Raw genomic sequence first — 25,433 nt, forward strand, 5'->3', positions numbered from 1 at the left:
AGAAAATACAGCAAAAGGTGTTAAACACAATTCTAAAACCAATAGATGGCGAACTAGAGCCCTAATCTGAGGATTCTGAAATCTAAATGAGCAAATGAAAAATACCAAATAAGGCATAGCCCTCTGCAGTGTATACTTAAATATGTTCAAAGATACCCACCACAAAATCATATTACTGTTGCTTCCATTCTAAAAACTCAAGTATCAGATTTAATTAGGCCTCCAAATAACCAAGCTTATAAAATAGATTCTTTTTGATGATTAACAAAAAAGTGGAAATGCTAATTTTTAAACATGCATTTTGGGTAAAAATAAATTCCCACTTTCCCCTTCTCTCATTGCTTAGCCCAAGAGTAAGCCTGTTTAAGTGTTTATGGCACTTAAGTCAGTTTTTTTACATTTTCTCAAATCAGATGTCTTTCTGCTCAGACACCAATTTTTACAAATAGGGAAATTCAAAGGCAAGCCACTACAGACAGAAAAATCTTAGATAAATATATATATTTTTAAATTTCCCCCCAAAACACAGTGGATGTCAAGACTGATTAAACACACACACATATTCTACTCATTTTTCAAATCATTCTTGAAATACTCATTGTGGTTGGCTCTCCTCCAATATCCACTCTATCTCAGTGAAATTAGTTTTAACCCATTCTCTTTACCAGAGATTGGTTGGCAATGGGCAAGAAATGTAATCCTGGCCAATGGGATGAGTGGAAGCCCACTGGAATACAGAATTGTGAGAAAAGCTGCTTCCATCCTAAAATGAGAGGAGGAAGAAACAGCCCCTCTTCAGGTAATGCTGAACATGACACTTCAAACCACTCCAGTCACCTTACATCAAGACTGAAGATGCCACCAACATCAAAGAGCGCAGAATGGAGAGTTGGCTAGAACCCTGGTTCTTGGTGACAGCATTAAATGATTATATTGAACAATCCCGACATTTGCAAGACTACTGGACTTCCAGCTACATGAGACCAATGTAACAACAAACATATTACACCAATTTGCACTAGGTTGCCTATACCTAAAGTCAAAAACATAATTATAACTTTCTCATATTTTAGAGTATTTGTATTATAATACTTTATATATTTTACATAACTTCCCTCTTATATACAACTCCTTACCCATCCATTCTTTATCTATGTGTTATTTCTGCCATGTAAAAAAGGACCATCCCTCCTCACCACCAATCCTTGTTCATTCCTCTCCTTCAATCCACCTCTAACTTATCTTCCCTTCAAGAAAACAGTAATAAAGGAATTCCCAGACTTCCCTGGTGGTCCAGTGGTTAAGAATCCACCTGCCAATACAGGGGACACAGGTTCAATCCCTGCTTTGCGGAAATTCCGTATGTCATCAAGCAACTAAGCCCATGCACCACAACTACTGAAGCCCAAGTGCCCTAGAGCCTGTGCACTGCAAAAAGAGAAGCCACCGCAACAAGATGCCCATGCACCACACTGAAGAGCACCCCCCACGGGCCACAGTTAGAGAGCCCACGCACAGCAACGAAGGCCCAGCACAGCCAAAATTAAAATACACTGCTTTAAAATTCAGTATTTCAAATGGCAAACTAATCTCAAAGGACAAGGGATTATTTTGTTTTGTACTTAAAAAAAAAAAAAGCAGTTATTAAAATAATTCAGGAGACAGTCCTTAACTAAAGCCTAAAATTTCTGTTATTTGCCATTGCATCCCAGGAACCTAGTCCAGATAATCAAAGAAATGAACATATCAAACTATTTAAAATATTAAAATTATATCATGAAAGAAACATCTTTAAACTGAAATTGGTGCATGCTCTCATGTTAATATTCAGCAAGCTAAATATTAAGTAGAAAGCCAGGATAAACTGAACCAAAACTGGGAAATTTTAAGAATTTGGGATATCAAAAGGAATTTGGAAGGCTATCTAGTTCAACCTCCAGATTTTATTATCAGAAAGCCAAGAAAAAATAGCAAGGAGACTGCCCAAAGCCAAAGCTGGAACACAGACTGGAAACCATGCGTCAGCCTCCAATTCTCACTTTCCCCACCACATCACCTGCATTCCAGAATTATAGCTTCCCACTGGAAACATGCTACTCACCAACTGGCGAATAAGAAGGGCAAGCATGATGCAGGTAAACCTGAACAATGCTACCAGTTCAGTTTGACAAGTATCAAGATTTGGCCAAAGGAAGTAAGAGAAAATCCTCACATTAATTACAACGACTATAGAGCTCAAAGATTGTTTTCATTAAATGAAGGTCTCAGCTAATCCAGAATATCATATACTCTTATGTACTCAGCCCAATAGCAACAAATTTGCAGTAAGATTAAGCAACTTAAGGCATTTGAAAAACCTGTCAGTGACAAAGTATTATAAGAATGCATGGTATTCCTTACTTTCAATCCCATCTAAAAACAAGATAATTTTCTTCCTCATAGTAAAGATATAGACTCTGGAATCTACACAAAGATATTATCTTACCATCTCACCACAGAAGTGATCCGATAACTCATTGAGAACAAATACTAATCATAGGCAGCCTCATGATTTAACCATTAGTAATGAGAACAGTGGCTTCCCTGGTGGCTCAGACAGTAAAGAGTCTGCCTACAGTGTGGGAGATGCAGGTTTGATCCCTGGGTCGACGCAGGGAAGATGCCCTGGAGAAGGAAATGGCAATCCACTCCAGTATTCTTGCCTGGAAAATTCCACGGATGGAGGAGCCCACCAGGTTACAGTCCATGGAGTTGGGAACAGTCCATGGAATGAGAACAGTAACTAAAGTTGCAGGTTAACCCTGAACACACTCCTAAATCAGGAAATAATTTATTGGGGGATATTGAGGAAGACAGTACTAAAATGCAAATGTATGCAACTGTATCACTTAAAGAAACAAGTCGTGTTCTCCAAGGCCATCAGCTATGTTAAGACTTAACATCAAAGACGGATGGTTTTCTCCTCCGCAGTACCAGATTTCAAAGTGGCTACACAAACACCGATTTCTAATACATGCAGTCTAACCAGAACTTTACAAGAATATTTTAATAAAGTTTCTCAAGGAGTTAAACTAAACAAATTTTTAAAATTACTGATTAAATAAACTGATTAGTTAGGTAAATTTTACTTAATTCTAATTACTTGAACTTCAGGAGAGAACATTCTTAAATTCTCAAAGAATTAACCAAAGAAGTTTGTTGACCAAACATAACAAAAGGAGTATTTTAATATACTAATTTTGCACATGAGCCAACATCAAATGAAGCAATTTGCCTAGAACCTAACACATTGTATCACATAATAAATGTCAGAACGTGCCCCAAAGTTACCAAGAGATTGCCTGGCTTCTTTTCCAAATGATTCATAGAGGTAAACCTGCAGAACTTACAGGCAGCTGTGAGCAGCCAAGTTGTGGAGGGCCTGATACAAAGTCAGAAGGAGAAAAAAAATATTCAAAGAGAAAAGGGGCGACATGTGTACAAGGCAAAAGACATTTAAAAAAAAAAGTTTAAGTGAGTTGCTGAGTCTAAAGTTAGATGCAACTTCTGCAGTCCTGCTCTGCTGGCGCAGCAAACCTAGGGATTACGGAAACAGCGCACCACACCTGTTCCCTCCAATAAAGAGGCACACCATTCTTGGAAAGAAACATTACTTTTTAATTCACTGATTCCTGGATGCCTGAACTGGGTTCTCAGGGACACTGTGGAGCCTACAGCTCTGGACTAGGAAGTAACTGAAGCCACTCAATAGGCAGGAGACATTGCTGGAGTGGTGATTTAATCAAAGACTGTAGTAAAATCAGATATACTCTTGTTAAAATAAACACAATTATATTTATAGAGTGAAATTCTCATTTTTTCAAGACAGAGAATGAGTCCTTCAGAGAGATGCCCTTTTTGTGACAAGCTGCTCTGGACAACCCCAGACCTTGAGGGTATTTTAGAAGCACTGCTTTAGATCATTTATAGATAAATATGAATACCTGAATACAGTCCCCTTATACAGATGATGAAACCTGAAAACATCTAATGTAAAAACTGTTGTGGGTACAAAATCATAAATGAGACCATAAACTACTGAGAGAACATGACTGGAATTCAGGAAATGCTAAAGTCCCAGTTTTATCTCTGTCACTCATTTACTAAGAAATCATATATAATTTTCCTAACAGCCAACTTTTTAATTTCTGAATCAGACAAAAAGAACAAAATACTCAGTATTTTCAGCCATACTCCAAATTAATTCTCACAATCAAATTTAGAAACATTTATCTAACAAAATTTGTCTCAAATGATCTAGCTCTAACTTGAACCAGTAGAACAAAAAAATAAAATAACCTAATGAAACTATATCTTTTGTGGCACAAAGAAAAAAATAATCCAGGACTTCCCTGGTGGCCCAGTGGATAACAGTTCGTGTTCCCAATGCAGGAGGCCTGGTTTCCAGCCCTGGTCATGGTACTAGATTCCATATGTCGTGACTAAAGATCAATGACCTGGCTCACTGCACTAAAACCCAGTGCAGCCAAATAAATAATTTTTTTTTTTAAGAAGAAAAAAAATCCTTCTGTGTAGAGGAGGGAAAAAGCTACTCATACGGCCTAGAATTTCTATGGCAACAATATCAAAATGTGATCTTGCTGGTAACATTTAGGCTGGGGCATTCAATTTTTATAACATGACAACAGTTAACAGTTATATTCCTGCCCTGAATAACTTTCTTTGATTTTCAATAAAACTAGATATCCCCTTAAAGTCTTACTACTAATTACCAATCATTCATAAACATTTACTGAGTGTCTACTGGATGCTAAACACTGTAATACCTCTGGAAAAAAATACAATGTCACCATCATAAGCCATGTGGTGGCCAAAAAAGAAAAACAACCCTTCTATTCATTGATATTTTAAATAGTTAATAATTCAAAGCAAAGAAGTAGTAAGAGATCAACAAAATTTTAGTGCTTTATGCTTTCCATTCAACTCTCTTCTGGCTCTTTTGGGAAGCTTGTACAGACTCATCCAAGAAGGCTAAAATTAGGTGTTCTTTATGGCATAACTAGAATGAGGTAACAAAACAAGTACTCCAAAACAAAACTAAGAGAAGAGGTTAAGGGAACCAAGTAGGAGACAAAGATTTAAAGTGACAGACTTGCAATCTCTACCCTAAATATCTCAAGACAGGAAAAAGGTCAAGAAAAATGAAAAATTGTGATCTAGTCCAATTATAGTTAATTGTACATCTCCCTTTCATTCTCAAATATTGGGAATGCCCTATGGGAAGGCTTCTACGTATCTTGTAATTGCCACAAATAACTCATCATTTCTTAAACATTAGTCAGTATTATTATCTTCATTTAGTAATGAGGGAATTAGAATTTACTGTTGCTAAATGAATGTGCAAAATTAAGCCAAAACTGGACTTGTCTGGTGGTCCAGTAGTTAAAAATTCACCTGCCAATGAAGAAGACACAGGTTTGATCCCTGGTCCAGGAAGATTCCACATGCTGTGAAGCAACTAAGCCCATGAGCCATGCTACCGAAGCCCTTGCTTCCCAGTGCTCATGTTCCACAAGAGAAGCCACTCTCAATGAGAAGCCAGAGCATAGCACCTAGAGAGTTGTTAAGACTAGAGAAAGTCCTCCCACAGCAACGAAGACCCATGTGAAAGTCAAAGTGAAAGTCGCTCAGTCATGTTCAACTCTTTGTGACTCCATGGACTATATATTCCACGGAATTTTCCAGGCCAGAATACTGGAGTGGGTACCCTTTCCCTTCTCCAGGGGATCATTCCAACCCAGGGATCAAATCCAGGTCTCCCACACTACAGGAGGATTTTTTACCAGCTAAGCCACAAGGGAAGCCCAAGAATACTGGAATGGGTAGCCTAACCCTTCCCCAGGGGATCTTCCCGACCCAGGAATTGAACCGGGGCCTCCTGCATTGCAGGTGGATTCTTCACCAATTAAGCTACCACGGAAGCCCCAGCAAAGACCCAGCACAGTCAAAATTTTAAAAATAAATAATTAAGAATTAAAGATTTTAAAATGTAAAAAATAAAAAAATAAAAATAAAAAATAAATAAATAAATAATAATAAATAATTTTTTTAATTAAGGCAAAATTATTTCAAGATAAAGTCAAAACACATCTCAACTAGTTTAATATGGCGGTTATTATTACCCTGACACCAAAACCAGACAAAGATATCATTAAAAAAAAAAACTATAGACCAATATCGTTTATGGGCATAGATATAAATAAAACTCCTCAACAAAACACTAGCAAATGAATCCAGCAACATATAAAAAGTATTGTACACCTTTGCTAAGTGTGATTAATTCTAGGAATTCAAGATTGGTTTACTATCTGAAAATGAATATACTACAAAATCCAACACTCTTTCATGATAAAAACACACAGGAATTGAAGGAAACTTTCTTAACCTGAAAAAGTTATCTATGAAAAACCCACAGCCAATATCATATTTAATGGAGAAAGACTGAATATTTTCTCCCTAAAGTCAGGAACAAAACAAGGAATATCCGTTCTCACCATTTCTATTCAATATTGTACTAGAAATTCTAGCCAGGGCAATTAGGCAAGAAAAAGAAATTAGAAACTTTCAGGTTACAAAGAAAGAAATAAAATACTTCTATCCATATATGACATAATCTTGTTTACAAAAAACCCCACAAATAAACTATTAGAGTTAAAAAACATATCCATCAATGTTACAGAATTCAAGATCACTATACAAATAAATATCAATTATATTTTGATACAATAGCAACAAACAATCTGAAATGAAATTAAGAAAACTCCATGTATAATAGCATCAAAAAATATTTAGAAATAAATTTAACAGAAAAAGTATAAAACTTAAAATCTGAAAACTATAAAAATTGTCTCAAGAAGTTAAGGAAGTACTAATTAAGTGGAAAGACATCCCATGTTCAGGGACCAGAAGATGTACCCTGGTTAAGATGACAATACTCCCTAAATTGATCTACAAATTCAATTCAATTCCAGAATATCTAAAACAATCTTGAAAAGGAAGAATAAAGTTGAAGGACTCACACTTCCTGATTTCAAAACCTAATTCAAAGCTATAGAAATCAAAACAGTGTGGTACTGGCATACGAACAGACATATAAATTAATGGAATGTAAACCAGAAATAAACCTTCACACTTACAGTCAACTGATTTTTGACATGGGTGACAAAGCAATTCAGTGAGAGGCAGGGGAGGTAGAAGTTGAGTTTGGAGAGTCTTCTTAACAAAAGGTCCTGGGGCAACTGGATATTCACATGCAGAAGTTGGATCCTTATTTCACATAATACACAAAAATTAACTCAAAATGAATCACAGACTTAAATGTAAGAGTTAAAACCATAAAAATCCCAGGAAAAAGAAAGAGAGTGAATTCTCATTCTCTTGAGTTACACAATGACTTTTAGACATGGCACCAAAAGAACAAATGACAATAAAAAATAGATGGACTGAACTTCCTCAAAATTGTAAAATTTTGTGCATTAAAGGATCCCATCAAGAAAGTGAAAACAAACCATAAATGAAAGAAAATATTTGAAATTCATATGTGACAAGGAACTTGTATCCAGAATATATAAAGAACTCCTAGAATTCAACAATAAAAGACAATCCAGTTTAAAAATGGCAAAGACTATAATAGAAACAGACATTTCTCCAAAGATACACAAATGGCTAATAAGCCATTTGTGAAAAGACCTTATCATCATTTGCTATCAAAACCACAATGAGATACCACTTCACACCCACTAGCATGACTATAATCAAAATGACAGACAATTACAAGTATTGAGGAAAGTCTGGAGAAACCAGAGCCCTCAAACACTGCTGGTAGAAATGTAAAACGGTATAGCTGCTTTGGAAAATAATTTGGCTCTTCAAAAAGTTAAAGTTACCATATAACCTAGCAATTCTATTCCTAGGTATATTTCCAAGAGAACGGAAAAGAAGTGTCTAAACAAAAACTTGTACAAGAGGACCTCCCTGGTGGTCCAGTGGTTAAGAATTCACTTGCCAGTGCAGGAGATGCGGGTTCAATCCCTGGTCTAGGAAGATCCCACATGCTGTGGAGCAACTAAGCTGGTTGCTCCACATGCCACAGGGCAATCAGGTTCTGTGTGCTACAGCTGTTGAGCCTGCTCGCCACAACTACCGAAGCCTGCACACTCTAGAGCCCACAAGCCAAAACTACTGAAGCCCTCAAGCCCTAGGGCCAGTGCTCCACAAAGAGAAGCCAGCACAATGAGAAGCCCACATCCTACCCCTGGAGAATAGCCCCTGCTCACTGCAACTGGAAAGCAGCAACGAAGACGCAGCAACAAAGCAGCAGGGCACTCACAGCAACAAAGACCCATCACAGCCAAAAATAAACAAACATTTTTAAACTCATACAAGAATGGCTACAGCAGCATTATTAATAATAGCCTATTATTACGATGTAAACAATTGAAACGTCTATCACCTAATCACTGGATAAGCAAAATGGGGTATTATCCATATAATGGAATATTATTCAGCCATAAAAGGAATGAAGTGCTGATAGATAACATAAACGAACCTTAAAAACCTGCTAAGTGAAAGAAGCTAGTCACAAAAGAGCCCGTACTGTTTGATTCCATTTGTATGGTATGTCCAGCATAGGCAAATCATAGAGACAGAAAGCAGATTAGTGGCTGCCAGGGGCTAAGGGACAAAAGGAAACAGAGACTACTAAGAGATACAGGGTTTCTTTCGGGGTGTTCCAAAATTAGTTTGTGGTGATGGATGCACAACTCTGTGAGCACACTAAAAAAAATTATATATTTTTAAACAGGTACATTTTATGATATGTGAAATGAATAATCAGCAAAGCTGTTTAAAAAAAAAAGATGAAGCCAAAATAACAATTTCTAAACAGTTTTGATGTGCACACACACACACAAAATATATATATATATATACATATGTTAAACTACTTGTAAAAACATCAGGAGAAGACGACAAGCCATAATTTTGCCATTTATTTCCCCTTGAGAGATTACCTCAGAGGACTAACATGCCTTCATGTTAGATCTGCAACCTTATTGCCAACAGTATATATAAGCAAAAGTTGGGCTCTCATCAAACTCAAGTTATTCTAAAATATTCTATGTAAGAGTGAAATGAGGAAGATACAACAGGTCATAGATAAAAATCAGTCATCTATAGGAATGATACAAACTAGGACATCAGTATGAAGAGTTTAAGAATACAAAATCCTATTCCTGGAAGGGTTATCTTCAGTGAGATAGGATTGGAATGTACTATTATTTCAAAAGCTTAAACAAAAGTAGCAGTATTATACTCTGCTCAAAGAATATTATAACAGATGGTTGGCGAGGCTTCTGTAAAAGGGTAGTTCAAAGAGAAAAATCTTGGCATTGTCATCCCCAGTTCTACCCAGAGTATAAAGTAAAACACAAATACAGGATCTGAGAGGAAGAGTATGTGCTGAACAGGAAAAAAAATGCTGATTAGGCTACGCATTCCAAGCCAGATTGATCATTTTATTTTTGCCCCTATAAATCAATTTTTTTGTTTGTATATGGTCCAATATATTACAGATGTGATTAGAGGAGTCTATCCCCTCGCAATCAACAGACTTGTATAATTACTGCTAGACTGGGATTCAACTTTTAGTTCTATCACCACATAGCTATGTAACTTTGGACAAGTGACTTCACTGCTCTCAGTTGCCTCATGTAGTAAACAAGAGAGGGGCTTCTCTGGCGGCTCAGTGGTTAAGAATCCGCTGCCAGTGCAGGAGATGTGGGTGTGATCCCTGATCCAGGAAGATCCCACATGCTGTGGAGCAACTAAGCCTGTGTGCCACAACTATTGAGCCTGTGCTCTAGAGCCTGGAGCATGACCACTGAGTCCACGTGCCACAACTACTGAGGCCTGTGCACTCTGAGCCTGTCCTCCCCAACAAAAGAAGTCACGGCAATGGGAAGACTGAGCACCGCAACCAGAGGAGCCTGTGCTCTCCACAACGAGAGAAAACCCATGCACAGCATCAAAGACCAAGTGCAGCTAAAAATAAGTAAATGCATAAAGCAAATGTTTAACGCAAAGCACAGAGATGGACTGTAAAAATACTTGACTGTAAGAAAGCAAAGAAGTCATATGTTCAACCAAAACGTTTAAATCCTTAAGTGGCATGGGGGGAAGAAGGGAGGGAGGTGGGGAGAGAGGAGAATAACTATGCTCAAAACAGACAACAAAAAATGAGGAAAAGCAACAAAATATCATAAACTGTAGCTGATCAGGAGCACTAAGGCCTATGTAGGCAAAAAAATTAAAACCTTGCAAGAAAATGCAAAGCCACAGAGCGGTGGTTTAAATATATAAAAAGCCAGATGCTGAATAAAGACTGATGGAACACTTGATAAATGGTATAAACAGTGACAACAGCAAGACAGCTGACAGACCTAACTGTAATTAGTTTCAACACCTACTGAGGAAGATATGAGGAAGAAATCTATTTCTAAATTACTCTTTATTTTTATTTATTTATTTGTGCCAGGCCTTAGCTGTGGCATGTGGGATCTAGTTCCCTGACCAGGAATCGAACCTGGTTCCCCTGTATTGGAAACATGGAGTCTTAGCCACTGGACCACCAGGGAAGTCCCTAAATTACTCTTTAAAGTCCAAAAATCACTTTCAAATGATGACTCAAATTCATCATTAAACGAACAAGATGCTTCCAAACTAATATATCAGATGTTAGGTAGTCACAGAACCCCAAAGTATTCTCTGCATTTTAGAAGTATTCTCTGAGGACTTCCCGGGAGGTCTAACAATTAAGACTGCCTTGCAGTCTTCCCTAGCGGTACAGTGAATTAGAATCCGCTTGTCCATGCAGGGGACATGGGTTTGATCCCTGGTCCGGGAAGATTCCACATGCCTGGGAGCAACTAAGCCCATACACCACATCTATGGAGCCTGGGTACTGCAACTACTGAAGCCCAAGCACTCTAGAGCCTGTGTTCTGCAACAAGAGAAGCCACCGCAGTGAAAAGCTGCAACAAAGAGTAGCCCCTACCTGCCACAACTAGAGAAAGCCCACATGCACAACAAAAAACCAGCACAACCAAAAATAAATTTTAAAACAATAAAAAAAAAAAGAAAGAAAAAAATCCACCTTGCAATGCAGGGGATGTGGGTTCAATCTCTTCCCTGGTTGGGGAACTAAGATCCCACACGCTATGGGGCAACTAAGCCTGCACGCCACGAAAACTGAGCCCAAGCTCCACAGTTAGAAAAGCCAAATAAATAAAGTATGTATAGATACACAGATATAGATAGATATAACTCCCATCTACTCAACAGAAGGGCTCTTGCTGTAAGCTTCAATTCGGTCAAACTGGCAAATCTCTACTAGAGGATGAGATCAGAAGACATATCAGCATAAATAACCTTCTGAGGAAAAGACAAAGATGGCTTCTGATAGATGAAATCACACCACACCAGTCAATCCAAATTCTCTGAGGAGAAAGTATTGAATATTATTTATTTAGGCTTCTACAAGTCTTGGTAAGATTCTAAATAAAAAGCTGTTTTTAAAAAGCCTGAGTGACCACACAGTCGAGAATATTTACCATAGAAGGGGCGTGATTTATGAGACTGCCACACCACCTACTACACTAAGGAGGCCCGTCTAGATGGGGTGAGACAGAAATTATGGGTGGATCGATGCTGAGGTACTTCCCCATATGAAGTACAAGCACTGATCTTAGGTAATGTTTTCAAAAGGCTATATTTAACATTTTCATAAATTATATGAAAGATACACAGAGAATTTCCCATTTTGCAGATGGAGTGATGAGCTTCCTGATAGTGAAATACTACAATAAATTGGAAAAATAAGGGAACTGAGAGATGGAAAGGATTTGTGTTATCAAATGAGAAACATTTGCAAAAACAAAGATTTATTTTTAGTTGAGAGAATACTCTGCAAGCATGAAAGCTGACTAAATATCTATCTGCAGGGCTTTCCAGCAGAAGAGAAACTAGAGGTACTCCAGGCAGTTCCTGTGTAGACAGAATTAGGCCCAGAGCGGAAACTGCAGAGGGACACATTTCAGCTAACATAATGACAAGCTTTCTAAGCTCCAGACCAGAACCAACTGGAAGGGTGAGTCTTATTCTGAATTACCTCTAAGAGCCCTCTGAGATACAAGCAGCTAAAATACTACAGGCAGGAAAACGGCAGGTATTAACAGTGCAGCATGAAAAAGTGAAAAGTAAAGCATTTACAGGAAAAAAAACTAAGTTGTACCTAAAGGATGCATGGCTTCCAGTCAAAAAAGAAATCTTAGAATAATTACAGAATGTTGCCTAAAGACAATGGGATTTCTGCATGCAAAGGGGGGTGGGACTGTAAATTCTATTGGCAACAAGGAAAAGACCATGAATAGAACATATTTTCCTATCCTAATAAATCATAATTAAGCTATATCTGAAATGTAATTCTGATTGGTTACCATAAATCTAGAAAAACAAAGCAATGCTCACAAAGATCCAGAGAAGTGTACATAAATGGAATGACTAAGAGACTGAAAGAGATTTCACTGCAGATTACATTTTAAAATCAATCATCTTCAGCTGAAAAACATGAAATGAAAGCCAAGGGGCACTATGATCAAAAATCAAACAGTGTACCAATATTAAATACTAATTTATTCACCAAATCTTGGTACCATATACTAGGCTTTTAAACTTGAAACGGTAGATCATTTTTTTTTCCCCACAAAAGTTGAAAAGAAAGTTATGGAATGCTTTATCACCAAGTGGTATTTAGGGATAAGAATATTCAAGAAGTATATAAGTTCAGGTATATTAAGTCCCTTCTGAGGTCCTACCAGATAGAAATGACATGTGAGGCCTTAAATTTCTGAGGTTAACATTTTCTTTTTATTTTAAACATTATCATGTTTCAAATGCACACAAAAATAGAGTAGTTTAATGAACTCCATATACCCATCACCCAATGAGGTTAACATCTTCTAAGATAACTGCCTCACCTCAAAACATCCCCTGGTGCCAACGAAGACATGACAATTGGCTGACAGCCCCTAAGAGACTCAGTAAGGCTTGCTGGTATAGTCCTTTTATTCCTTTACCTATATGTGTACAGCTGACCCTGAACAACACAGGTTTGAACTGGTCCACTTACACTCGGATTTTTCCCAGTCAGTACTTACTACACAATGCTCAGCTGAATCCCTGGACGTAGAGCTGCAGATACAGAGGATCCACTCTAAAATTATACGTGTCTTTTCTATTGCACGGAGGTCAGCACCCCTAACTCTGCACGGTTCCATGTGGGTAATATATGCATATACATTATCTTTTATATGTTTAGAATCTGCCTTATGTCTCTCTATATACTGAATTTTTCATTTATCATATACTCAACGTTCTTGCCTGGAAAATCCCACGGACAGAGGCGTTTGGCAGGCTACAGTCCACGGGGGTTGCAGAAGAGTCGGACACGACTGAGCGACTGAGCACATACACAGCACACACAACATTCTAAGGTGCTGAAAGTTCTTTTAAAACACTGTTTAATGGCTGTATAACAACTCACCCTTAAATAGGCCGTAATCTGCCCATTAATCTCACTGCTCATTCAAGTTTATCCCCTATTCTTACTTGTATAAATAATGCTACAATGAATATCTTCCTTCACAAATTTTTCTATCTCTATTTTTCCCCTCTTAACAGAAATTCCCAGAAGCAGAATTAGTGAATTAAAGGACAGTTTAAGGGTTTTTGATATGTATTGGCAAAATATCTCCCAGAAAACTTGGGCCCAAGGCACTTCCATTAGCAGTTTTAGAGACCACCGCCTTACTATTTGATAGGTTAAAAAAAGTAGTATATTATTTTAATCTGAATTCCCTTGATTATGCATCAGAATAAAAATGTTTCTTATATGCTTCTTGGTCATTTGTATTTCTTCTTTGTGAACTCTAATCATGATCTTTGTCAGAAAGGCTTTTTTACTTTCTTTGGGCCTTAATGAAACTGAAAACCAGCTTAGATGGAGCCACATATCCGTGGCTTCAGCTCCCTCTCCTGGCCAAAAAATTACAACCAGGATCCGGTTATTGTTATTCAGTCGACCATGTTCAACTGCGACCCCATGGATTGCAGCTTACCATGATCCGGACCTAGATTTAAATACCTGTGTGTATGTGCTCAGTCGCTAAGTCATGTCCAACTCTTCTTTGACTGCACGGACTGTAGCCCATCAGGTTCCTCTGTCTATTAAAAGCTTGCCATTTCCTAGGTTGTTGCTACAAACACAATTTATACAGGGTAATAAAAGATAAAACATTATGTGTCTAAACCCATACTTAACAGAGATGTGATGGAAAAGGAGAAAGGGAACACCTGATCACTTATATTTAATAATTAACGTCACCAAAAATGTTTAAATTATAATCAGATCACTGCCAAGTTACTTATTGGATGGAACATTACAACCCTAAAACTCATTTCTCTATACTTTATTTTCTTTTTAATGGCCACATTGCGTGGGCACTTAAGGGATCTTCATTCCCTGACCATGGATTGAACCTGGGGCCATAGCAGTGAAAGCATCAAGTCCTAACCCCTGGACTGCCAAAGAAGTCCCTATAACTTTATTCTAATAATGTAAAACATTCTAGTTGCCAGATGACACTGGGCTGTCAGCACAGTGGTTATCTTCTCTTTTTTAAAAGCAAAAATAAGAAAACAGAAACATCTATGTGCCCTTCATCATTTAATGAAGGATTAAAAAAAAAAAAAACCCTCTTTGTAATCCTTATTCCGAAGCTACAAAACTGCTCACACTAAACAGACTGGGTCCTACAGTTCCAAAGGGTAAGGCCAGGATTCGCGAATGGATGCAGCTAACTCAGCTTCTCCACTGATAACCTCCAAGATGCAATTCACAGGTTGGGCAGTGCAGTGCTCAGACGATTCATTCATGCAACGCATATCTACTAAGTGCCATCACTTTGCCAGCAGTGACGATGACAGGACACAGCCCCTCCTCTCAGAGAACTGGGAAACTAGCTGTCTGGAGAAGGCAAAGCCTGGGTACCGTCTGTGTCAGTTACTGCTGTTACTACACCTCCCTGCTATTAAAGAATTAGGAAGAGTATGTTTCTAGAACAGGGTAGCACTTTAAAAGGTGGTCATTTTAAACAGTGGCAGCTGTTTGTGTGAAGATTTAGAGGCAAAAGAACAAGGTGTCCAGAAGGAATTGCAAGCAGCTGAGTGATACTGAGTGCAGAGCTCAGGAAGGAGTGGAGGAGACGACCTGGGCCAAGGGCCTGGGTGCTTGGTTTGAACTCCACCTCGAAAGCCAAGTAAGCAATGGGGAGGAGACACACGGTCCTATAAAGAGACCATTTAGCTCTGGGGAAAATCCACTTGCAAATCATAGGTATACGGATGTGAGACTCACACAGTGTGAGACATAAACTCACCTAAGTTTCCCTCAGGAACTACATAGGCTAAGAGGAGAGAAGGCCAAGACAAGGCAAACACTGACTGAAAGAGACAAACGTCTGCACAGAAACTGAGAAGAAACAGCCAGAGGCAACAGCGATGACAGAATGAGCCAGCACGCAGACCATTTGTACTTCACTGGGTCAGGCACTCACCTACATGCTTTTCATGTATTAATTCATTTCCTCTTCATGACAGTCCTGGAAGGTTAAGTGCCATCATTTTTACTATTTTCCCACTTTTCAGATGAGGTAGCTGAGGCACAGAGAGAGGCACAAAGTACGTGCAGAGCTGAAATCTGAATCTAAAGGACTCACTCCAGAGACCATGTTCTGTATCACGGCTCTACAATGCCTTTCAAAAAACAAGCAGGAGGGACCACCACCACCATAGCCAGGGAGAACAATGGTCCATGGCATCAAAACCCACAAGGAGGCCTCAGAAAATCAGGACAGAAAGGGATGCCTCCGTAAGGGCAGGTGCAGCGGAGCACACCGGAAGAAGCTAGACAAACACTTCACTGGCAAAGGGACCAGCAACTGCAGTTGAAGAGCTCCGTGTTTGTAAAGAGCGAGAGACTTGAGTGTGTTTAGAAGCTGATGGACAAGAGCCAACAGGGGATGGGAGGGTAAAAATAGGTTGGGAAAAGGGACAAATGACAGACAGAGGTCTCTATGAGGAGGAAAAAATAGCTCGAGAGACCAGAGAGGTGGCCTAGTATGAGAAGAAACAAAGACAGGGGTAGGGTGGGCCCAAGAAGGGTCTCTTCCCCACAGGCTCTGTGGAAAAAGGTTTTCTCTGTAAGCAAGGGAGCTGCCTAACTTCTGAAGAACCCTCCACAATAAGATGCTTTTAGAATTGTAGCATTATATGCGTTGATTCTTTTACTCCTGTTTTCACTCTTATCCAACTGTCTCATTAAACTATGATCTAGGTGGCAAACAGGTCACAAGATGATTTCGAAGCAAGAAAAAAATCTAGCAAAAACTAAAATCACTAGATTGTTCAGAACCAAAATATAATTCTTTAAAAAGATAGTATTTTTCTATTTCTTCAAGTCAAGTATGTAAATATATTCTCTGAGCTTCCAGAACTTACGATGGCTACCCCCTTTGTCCTCAATGCCCAGAGCTGCTCTCCTGCTCACGACTTTCTCTCCCCGGCTCTGCCTCGGCATGGTCAGCACCCTCTCTGGCCTAGTCAAATGGCCCTTCCTCCCCCAGTCCAAACAATTACCCAACACGTCCTCTCAGGACAGGTAGACAGGAGAAGGAATTGGGGAACTAGCCTCTGATGACAATTAACAGAGCAATTCCATAGCACGTATTTATCAAAAGTAGTCCCAGACCACCGTAAAAAGCTGAGGAAAGTAATGGACTCTTCCTCTCCATAAAATGCACACAAGCAAAATCACACAATTGCATTAGATGCTCAAAAAGCCGTCACTTTTCACGTATTTTATCCATAGAATACTTGGTTGGATAAATACTGGAGCAAGATGGCTCACTCTAGCCATCATCAAAGGTCTATTCACCTTCCCTGGCAAATAATTTATACAAGTTTAGTTTGCTGATATCCTAACCTCCCAGAGAAAGAAGGCATTAAAATAGAGGGGAGAGCTGCTGGAGGCTGGAGCAAGGCCAGTAACAGCCGGATACTAAGGTAGGCGATCAAGAAAGTAGATTAATCAGACAAAAGAGTATGAAGACTGGCCCAAGAGTATGAAATATATGCACACACTACTCCATGAATACAGTTTACCTTACGACCTGCAAAGACACATTATATCTCAGCACAGTACAGTTAGGACGTACATAGGGAAAATCTTCTGTAATTCTGAATTATTATTTAAAATAAAATTTTGTACAGGGTGCTTTCTTAAGGAGGCAGAAAAGCATGTAATATCTATTAGAAAAATTTTCAAAACTTTCACAGTATTAATATGAGTTTCATGAGAGGAAACCATCAAACAAAAGGGTGTAACTGGCCTGCAGAGAAAGATTTTGAAACAAAATAGTAGCCAGACCATCATGTGTCTATACGCTGTGTCACAAAGGTTGAACTTTACCCTCAAGACAAACAGGAGGGGAATGGAAGCAGAGGGCGGGCCATATCAACTGGGCCACAGGAGGAACTTCCTCAAGGTCCTGCTCTCGCTGGAATGACCCATACTGTCCATTCCCAAAAGAAGTCAAATGGTGGAGGATAACCATGCCTGTTTCTTCAAATATGGCATCTGATTGAATATAAAACGTCTCTCCATTCACACAGACAAGGAGGTGTTCATTTGAGACAGGTACCTGGGCCTAATTCTTACGCAGTAAGGAAATCCCAAGGTTTCATCAATTTTCACAAAGGATGAGACACGCAGAGCAGACTGTAATCTTGACCTTAATCTTTCAAATCGGAATTTTACTGATAGCTAAACAAAAAGAATATTACCACCTTCTAAAGTGTCAATTTTATATAAATCTAAAGTCTCAACAACAAAAATCTAGATATTAAAGACAAATAAGATAAACAAGGTCCTACTCTATAGCACAGGGAACTATATATCCAATACCCTGCAATAAATATTAATTGAAAAAAATCTGAAAGTGATTCAGTTATGTATCACTTTGCTATACACCAGAAACAACCTTGTAAATAATTATACTTCAATAAAAATAAATAAAAGGACAAATATATGAGACACCTAAAGAAACAATCTACTTCTTTAAATCATGTGACCAATTTGCACCCAAATTTTCATTTCCTATGTATAAGTACTGGAGGTCTGCTACCCTTGATGAATAACATTAATCTATGGGGCTGTCAAGGCTAAAGGATGCTGTTATGAGTTGAATGGTGTTCTCCAACCCTCAAGAAGATATTTTGGACTCCTAACTCTGCGTACCTCAGAATGTGACCACAATTGGAGAAAGAGTCTTTACAGAGATAACCAAGTTAAAATGAGGTGATTAGAATGTGCCCTAATCCAATATGACTGCTGTCCTTTTAAAAAGGAGAATTTTTGAACAAAAGAGATACATACACAGAGAGAACTTAGTGCACAGACTGCAGTTATGCGGCTAAAAGCCAAAGATGTACCAGATGCTAGAGTAAAGGCCTGGAAGACATCCTGCCCAAGGGCCCTCGGATGGAGAATGCCCCTGCCCTCAGACTTCTAGCCTGCAGAGCTCAGAGACAATACATGTCTGTTGTTTAAGCCACTTACTTCGTGCCACTTTGTTATGGCAGCCCTAGCAAACAGATGTCATGAAGAAAATTAGTAGCTCATGTTTACTGAGCACATACCAAGTGTTATTCTAAGCACTTCGCATCAACAAACTCATTTAGTTGTTACAAAATCCACCCCAGGATCTAGATACTATAATTATACCCTTTTCACAGATGAAGACACCAGGTCTCTAAGAGGATAAAAAACTTGCCCAGCAGCAGACAGAGCCCCCAGTATGACCACTAGCTGTAAGGAACTATGATTTATAGTCATTATTTTAATAGCAGCGGCAGTCACTAAGCCAAACACTATGTACTTCACAGATATAATACACACAACAATCATCTGAAGTACATGTTCATTTTTGCTTCCAATACAAAGCAGAACCCTGAATCTCCAAGACGTTTCCTTAAAATTTCTTAAAATCGCCCCACATCTCACAACCAAGAATGTGACAGTGAATCTAACTGCCAACTTGAGGAAATAAACAATGAAAATCCTTTTTTACTAACGCTTTAAGTGCAAGTGAAAATTTTTAATGTCTGACCTTGCAATTCAATACTAGAAATCTAAATCTATAAATTCAAAATCCTTCAAGATCCCAGCAGAAACCAGGCCCTAGATTACAGTATCCCTTGTCTACACATCCCTTCAACTGTTCAAGCGCTGTCTGCTCTCTCATCTGTGATCCCTTGACTTTTCTCTAACTTCCAGACACAGGAGAAGAAAAGATGTAAGGACTGAGATACTGCTTTATAAGTTGGTTTTTTTTTTTAATTTAATTAAATTTGTATTTAATTTTTAAATTTTGATACCAACATCAGAAAGTGTGAAAAAATAAAATACAGTGAGAAGTCTCCTTCCCGCTCTGTCCTCTACCTGCCCAGTGCCTAGACATCACAGGCAACCAACGTCACCACTTTCTTGATTACTCTTCTAAAGTGATTTTTTTATGCATATACAACAAGCCAATATAAATTGTCTTTTCTTTTTTTTCAAAAAAAAAAACCACACAGTACATATCACACACACTGCTCTGCATCTTGCTTTTAGCAACTGTGTAACTTGTAGATCTTTACATAGCCTTTTGAATCATTTTAATTGCATCCTTCTGTCAAGAATACTTTTTACTTGCATTCATTATAGTTCAGTCTAGTACACAAAGCACCAGCACACAAGGCTACCAGCTTTCCCTGAGAGGCACCTGAAATGACTGATGGTGGACCCATGACACACCAAAGGCCTTGTGTCTCTTCGCTCCATCTCATCTTCACTTTTTTGTCCAATCCTCCTCCTCCCTGCTCTTCCATTTCACCCATGCCCATGCCCTAACCCTGACAACTGGACCTGAAAACATCAAATATCACTGATACTGCTTAGTCATGGCTAGCACTGAAAAAGCTGCAGACCCCTGAGAGAATGAGAACAGGATAAATAATTTCCATGGGAACTAATTAACAAGAGTGCCTTCAACTGATGAGTTTTTTTGGGAGTTAGATTTCCTTTATGTTATTTATGTTTCCTTTGGTGCTTTGGTTCTTAAAAAGGGAAAACATTAGCACTATTTTCTACCAGCCTGGGAACATAAATAAATACACACTGGGGTCTAACGTTTGAGAAATGCCTACAGAACTAGAGTTCATTTTGAAATAAAATAATCAGAAACAAAGTGTAAGAACTATAGAAAATTAGTATTTTGGCTCCAAAGTATACATACATTGTAATTAACCCATTTTTTACTTAAAAATAAGTAATTGCAACCTGAAAACACATCTCAGAAACATTTTAAAGCTATTCACAATGGAAAAAAAGAATAAAGTTCTCTCTCCCTTTTTTACTTTCCATCCTGCAAATTCAATGATATCCTGTTCTGCTCACCAAGAAAGTGCCTTTTTCCCCCTGCCCAGCTCAAATGCCACAGTTTTTAAGGTTTTTTTTAAGTCATAAAAGGAGGAGGAAAATGTTAACAAATAAAAAATTTGTACAGACTCAGAACAGGTCTTCAACTGATCAAAGGATTATATTAAGGCAGTCACATAACTACATTCTTAAGTAGTTAACAGGTGGTAACTCAGTCTGGAGTACTGACTTCACTGTCTATTCCTATCATGCCAGAGACCTTTGGTGCAACTTCAAGGATTACTGTAGAACTTACCCAAGTTCCGAGACTTAGAGGTAAAATGTCATATGTAAAAAAGCAGGCCTCTGTATATCTAATCCATTTTTAGAACCAAGATGACTATGAAATAAAAATCTAATATACTGATCCCCAGTTCCTCGGGTTTCTAGTTGTTCTTGAGTCGCTAAGTTGTGTCCAACTCTTTGCGACTTCAGGGACTATACATAGTCCACCAGGCTCCTCTTTTCATGGAATTTCCCAGTATTCTTATACTGGAGTGGGTTGCCATTTCCTTCTCCAGGAGATCTTCTTTACCCAGAGATGGAACCGGAGTCTCCTGCCTTGGCAGGTGGATTCTTTACCACTGAGCTACTAGTGAAGCCCAGGGAACTAGTACCTGTTGATATCCCCTGGTCTGCTTCCTCAAGATAACAGAGGCCATCGGTTCCTGGCACTAAACACCCAATACCAAAGAGGAATATTCTTGTACAAGGTCCTCCAGTTCCTACGGGTTCAGGACTTCTGGCGGGGTTCCCCACGCAACGCCACTAACTCTACAGGGAGAATGGCTGGAAAAACAGTCCCTCTGACTTCCTTTACAGTAATATAGAACTCCTCAGCCAACAATAGCAGCTGGAACATAAATGAAGATGCGAACTCAGTCTACATTTACCTAAAAATTTCCCGCAATCCAAGTGTTTAGTTTACACAGACTGCATTAATACCTGACGTATTCACTGCATTAATTTGGAATTCCACAGGGCAGGTTAACAGACAAAAATCTAACTACATTAGTATTTAGCTCTGAAGGAAGTCACCTGTACCATCCAGTGAAGCTTGTGGGGGCTTCCATTACTCCTTACCCTTCCCCATCCTTCCTCCCTCCCATTTTCCTCCCTGCATGTATCTTAAGCTTTATCCTCTGTTTAGTCTTTCTTAATGGAGAGAGTTTCCTGGCCATTTAAGTACAAGAAACTGGAAGTAGCCAAGAGAAAGGAGAACAACCACATCATTGGGAGCTTTTTCATGTAAAGATCGTGTTCTCACACTGCCCCCAAAGAGGTTTATCTTGTGAGGTGAAATATGGCACAAAGTGCTACCTGTTGAGAAAAATAGTACAAATTTGCATGCAAAGGACTAGGGAATAGCAGGAAAACTCCCACAAAGCTACAGATATAAACAAACAGGTCTTAGAATGTTCTAAACATCAATCAAGTTTCAGAGTAAATAAATGGCTAGTGACACATCTTCTGTAACACATGAATCAGCTACAGATTTGCAAGAGTGGGACACACCCTAACACCTATGATGATACTAAAGGACCTGTTTGAAAGTGGACCCGGCTGTCTGAATTGCCAGCCCATCCTACTGAGACTGGAACAGAATTTTACAACGGTGTGGGGTTGTCATAATTTAAAGCTAAAAAATAAACACATCATTATCATGAAAGTTAATTTGAGAACTTCATTAATATTTTAACACCAATAATTAAGGACAGGAGCAATACAAAGGAGTAACCAATCAGTTCTAGGAGGCAAACACAAGGGAAAGAAATGTCAGGTAAGACGGTTGAAAAACTGCAAATTCAAAAACTAAAAAAATCTCAATTCTAAAAAATAATAATAATAAAACGAGACCTTTATAATTAAAAAAAAAAAAAAAACCACACACACATCTTACCTTAAGAGGCATCCAAGTAGCATTCATAGTGTCAGCAGTAGTTCAGGCAATAATACTCAGAAACGAGCAAGAATAGAGTCTTAGTAATTCCCCAGCCACCAAGTATGAGAAGATAGGAAAATTTTTTGTTTCAAAAAGGTATCTGAAAAAGAGAGGACTTTCATTTAGACTAAAAATAATCCAAAAATAAGCATATAGTTTAAACTATCTGGACAGAGATTCAAAGTACTATTTGCCTCACCATTTTAAAAAAATGTAGAAAATAACTGTTCCTTTTGGAGAAGGACAAATGCGTGTGGTGTATGTTTCTCCACAGGTATGAAGAAATATATTTCTCCATAAAATTGGATTAAATGTGTAACACATATTTCAGATAATATAAAATTGCTTATTAGAATTATTTCTCAAATAGAAAAATGATTGTCCAGGGTTACTTCATAAACACTATTAAAAAGTGATTTTTTTATCTGATCACTAAAAAATGCCCTTGCCACATTTAGTTTTAATAAATTAAACCCTCTCTGATCATTTTGATTGTCCTAAATTTTCTTGAGTTTAAGCTGCAGAGCCCATTCTATGTGGAAAAATAATAGCCATTCTTGACTGAAGTGCTACAAATAAAAGACCCTTCTTTCCTAGAAATCTTTAATAACAGGCCAAACAATTTTGAGCCAAGTTTGTGTGGAGGTAGGAGGATGGATTAAATGACCTCTTGTAGGATTCGTGCTCTCGTCCTAGGCCTGAATGAAAATTCCAGCTTAACCAGTTACTGCTTCGCTTAAAATGGAGGCTTGCCCGATTAGGGACAAAATAACAGCACCCACCTCTGTAAAATAAATTTTTAAAAATTCAAAGCCTACAGTACCCTCATTTTTAAGAAAAATTAAAAATAAAAACCTCTGGAGTGGATTTGTTCTTGCTATGCGTTTGTCACTTCGGCGTCGAAGACTTGGCATCACTTTCCTTACGCTCGTCGAATTTTTTTTTTTTTTTTGGTGGGGGGAGGGTTGGGGGGAGTTTGACTTCTGACCCAAGTCCGGGAAGGATTTAAGAGCCCCTCCATAATCCCCAACGCAAGAGCTAAGGGGCGAAGAGAAAGGGGAGAGCCCGAGTTCCCACCCCTCCCCCCACCCTAGACCCCAGTCCCAAACAGACCCCCCCTTCCCGCAGTGAGGCGACTCCTTCTGCCCCAAACCCATTGTTAGGGAGGGGGCGTAAGGGAGAGGGGGCTCAAGGCAGGGCGCCGGCGGCCGTTGCTCCGCTCGCTTCTGGAAGGGGGCGGCCCGCGGGATGCAGCTTCCCTTCCTCTCCGCGTCGGTCCGTCCCACCTCGGCTCGGCCTGGCGCCCCGGGCTGTGCTCGGCGCCCCCGGCCCCGGGCCCGGCCCAGCCCGCCCCCCGAGTACCAAGCCCCCGACCCCTCTGCCCGCAGCCCGAGGCCCAGGCCTGCGGGTGGGCGCGGGGCGGGGGTCCCTATGCCCCACACACGCGTCCCCGCTCCCCCAGCCCAGTCGCTTCCAGGGCCCTCGGCGGCGCCCGCTCCCCGGGCCCGTCGGCCCCCCGCCTCCCGGCCGGGCCACCCCCTCGGGCTCCCGCCGTTGGGGCCGCCTCCCCTTCCCCACCATCACCCCTACCGACTCGTGCCCCCACCCCCCGGGGCCCCAGTGCCAACGGCGGCTCCCCCGGCCCCCGGACCTACCTGCACAGCTCAACCAAGCCTAGAAGTGGGGGCGGGGAATCTTCCGCCCTCCTCTATCTCTCATTGGCCCTTCCGGGGAACATAGGTATCTCTATTGGCGGGCGGCGAATGTCCGTCAGAGTGGTGGGGCGGGACAGAAGGGGAGAGGGATGCTGGTGCCTTGGCGTCTCTGTCTCTGTGTATCTCGCTGTCTCTGTCTCGGAGCTTGGAAATGAGAGACATTTGGATGAGAGGACTGGAAATGGGCCTCAGGTGGCAGAAATAGAAACAGGGATCCTGGCAGAGCTTCCCGCAAGTCTGTCACTCCGAACCCACTACCTAAGTCCCCTTTAGATCCTCTTCCCCATCACCCCCAACCCCGGCCCCTCACCCTTGTAGGTTCTTCATCCAGGAAGCGTTGTGAAGAAAACTCGAGGCCGGAAGGCCACAGAGGGAGATTTTATATATGTATATAAAATACACACATACAAATACTTATATAGAAAGTCAACCAGATATAAGGTCACAAGGGCCTGGAGAGGAAAGGACACACATCTGAGATATAGCCAAAATAAAGAATAAAAAAATCACTCTAAGAGCTGGTAACGTGGTTTCCTTCTGGGAGGGGAGTTGAGGGGATCAGGTGTGAGGAAGACTTACATTTCACTATATATCCTTTTGTATCTTTTGATTTTAAAGATTTTGATTTTTTTCCTTTTTTTTTTTAATTACGTGGCTTAATTTTAAAATAACTATAAGGTGGCAAAACCAGGGGGACAGTTAAAATGGTGGTCCGGACAAAGAGGGACAGCATGAAGACTTGGTGAGGAATTTTAGTTTTTAGTATGTTCATTTCCAGATAGCAGGGGTAAAACCAAGTAGAAGTGTTCAGGGAAAACTGCAGTTATGGAATTCAGGAGGGGGTGGATAATCTGGGGAGATGATAGAGTTCTTCACATAATATGGCAATCAGTGACATGCTAAAGGAAGAACTCCCCATAGAAACATAAAAACACATCCACAGTAAAGTAAGGCGGGTGAACAGAAACAGAAAGATGGTTGGTGAGATAAGAAAAACAAATAGTGAAGAGGTATGAAAGTTAAGGGAGGAAGGGTCTCTGGAAAAATAAAACAATAAAACTATGAGAACCTCACAGATGGT

At 39.6% G+C, this 25,433-nt stretch overlaps 1 protein-coding gene across 5 annotated transcripts in view; it reads right to left on the bottom strand.

Annotated features, from left to right (window-relative positions):
- Positions 1-24,319, bottom strand: part of KANSL1 (KAT8 regulatory NSL complex subunit 1) — a 167,743-nt gene extending 143,424 nt beyond the window's left edge. For 4 of the 5 annotated variants that reach the window (XM_060395746.1, XM_060395743.1, XM_060395745.1 and 1 more), the window contains exons 1-2: positions 24,293-24,319; positions 22,596-22,737 (exon numbers count right to left, since the gene is read on the bottom strand). The gene's annotated coding sequence lies outside the window, so the exon portion shown is untranslated. Of the gene's footprint in view, positions 1-22,595; positions 22,738-23,492; positions 24,069-24,292 lie in introns of those variants that run through there. The other variant, XM_027974366.3, reaches the window with a different exon arrangement.
- Positions 24,320-25,433: the final 1,114 nt, after the last annotated feature.

The sequence above is a fragment of the Ovis aries genome, chromosome 11 (genome assembly GCF_016772045.2).
Source record: "Ovis aries strain OAR_USU_Benz2616 breed Rambouillet chromosome 11, ARS-UI_Ramb_v3.0, whole genome shotgun sequence".
Classification (NCBI taxonomy): domain Eukaryota; kingdom Metazoa; phylum Chordata; class Mammalia; order Artiodactyla; family Bovidae; genus Ovis; species Ovis aries.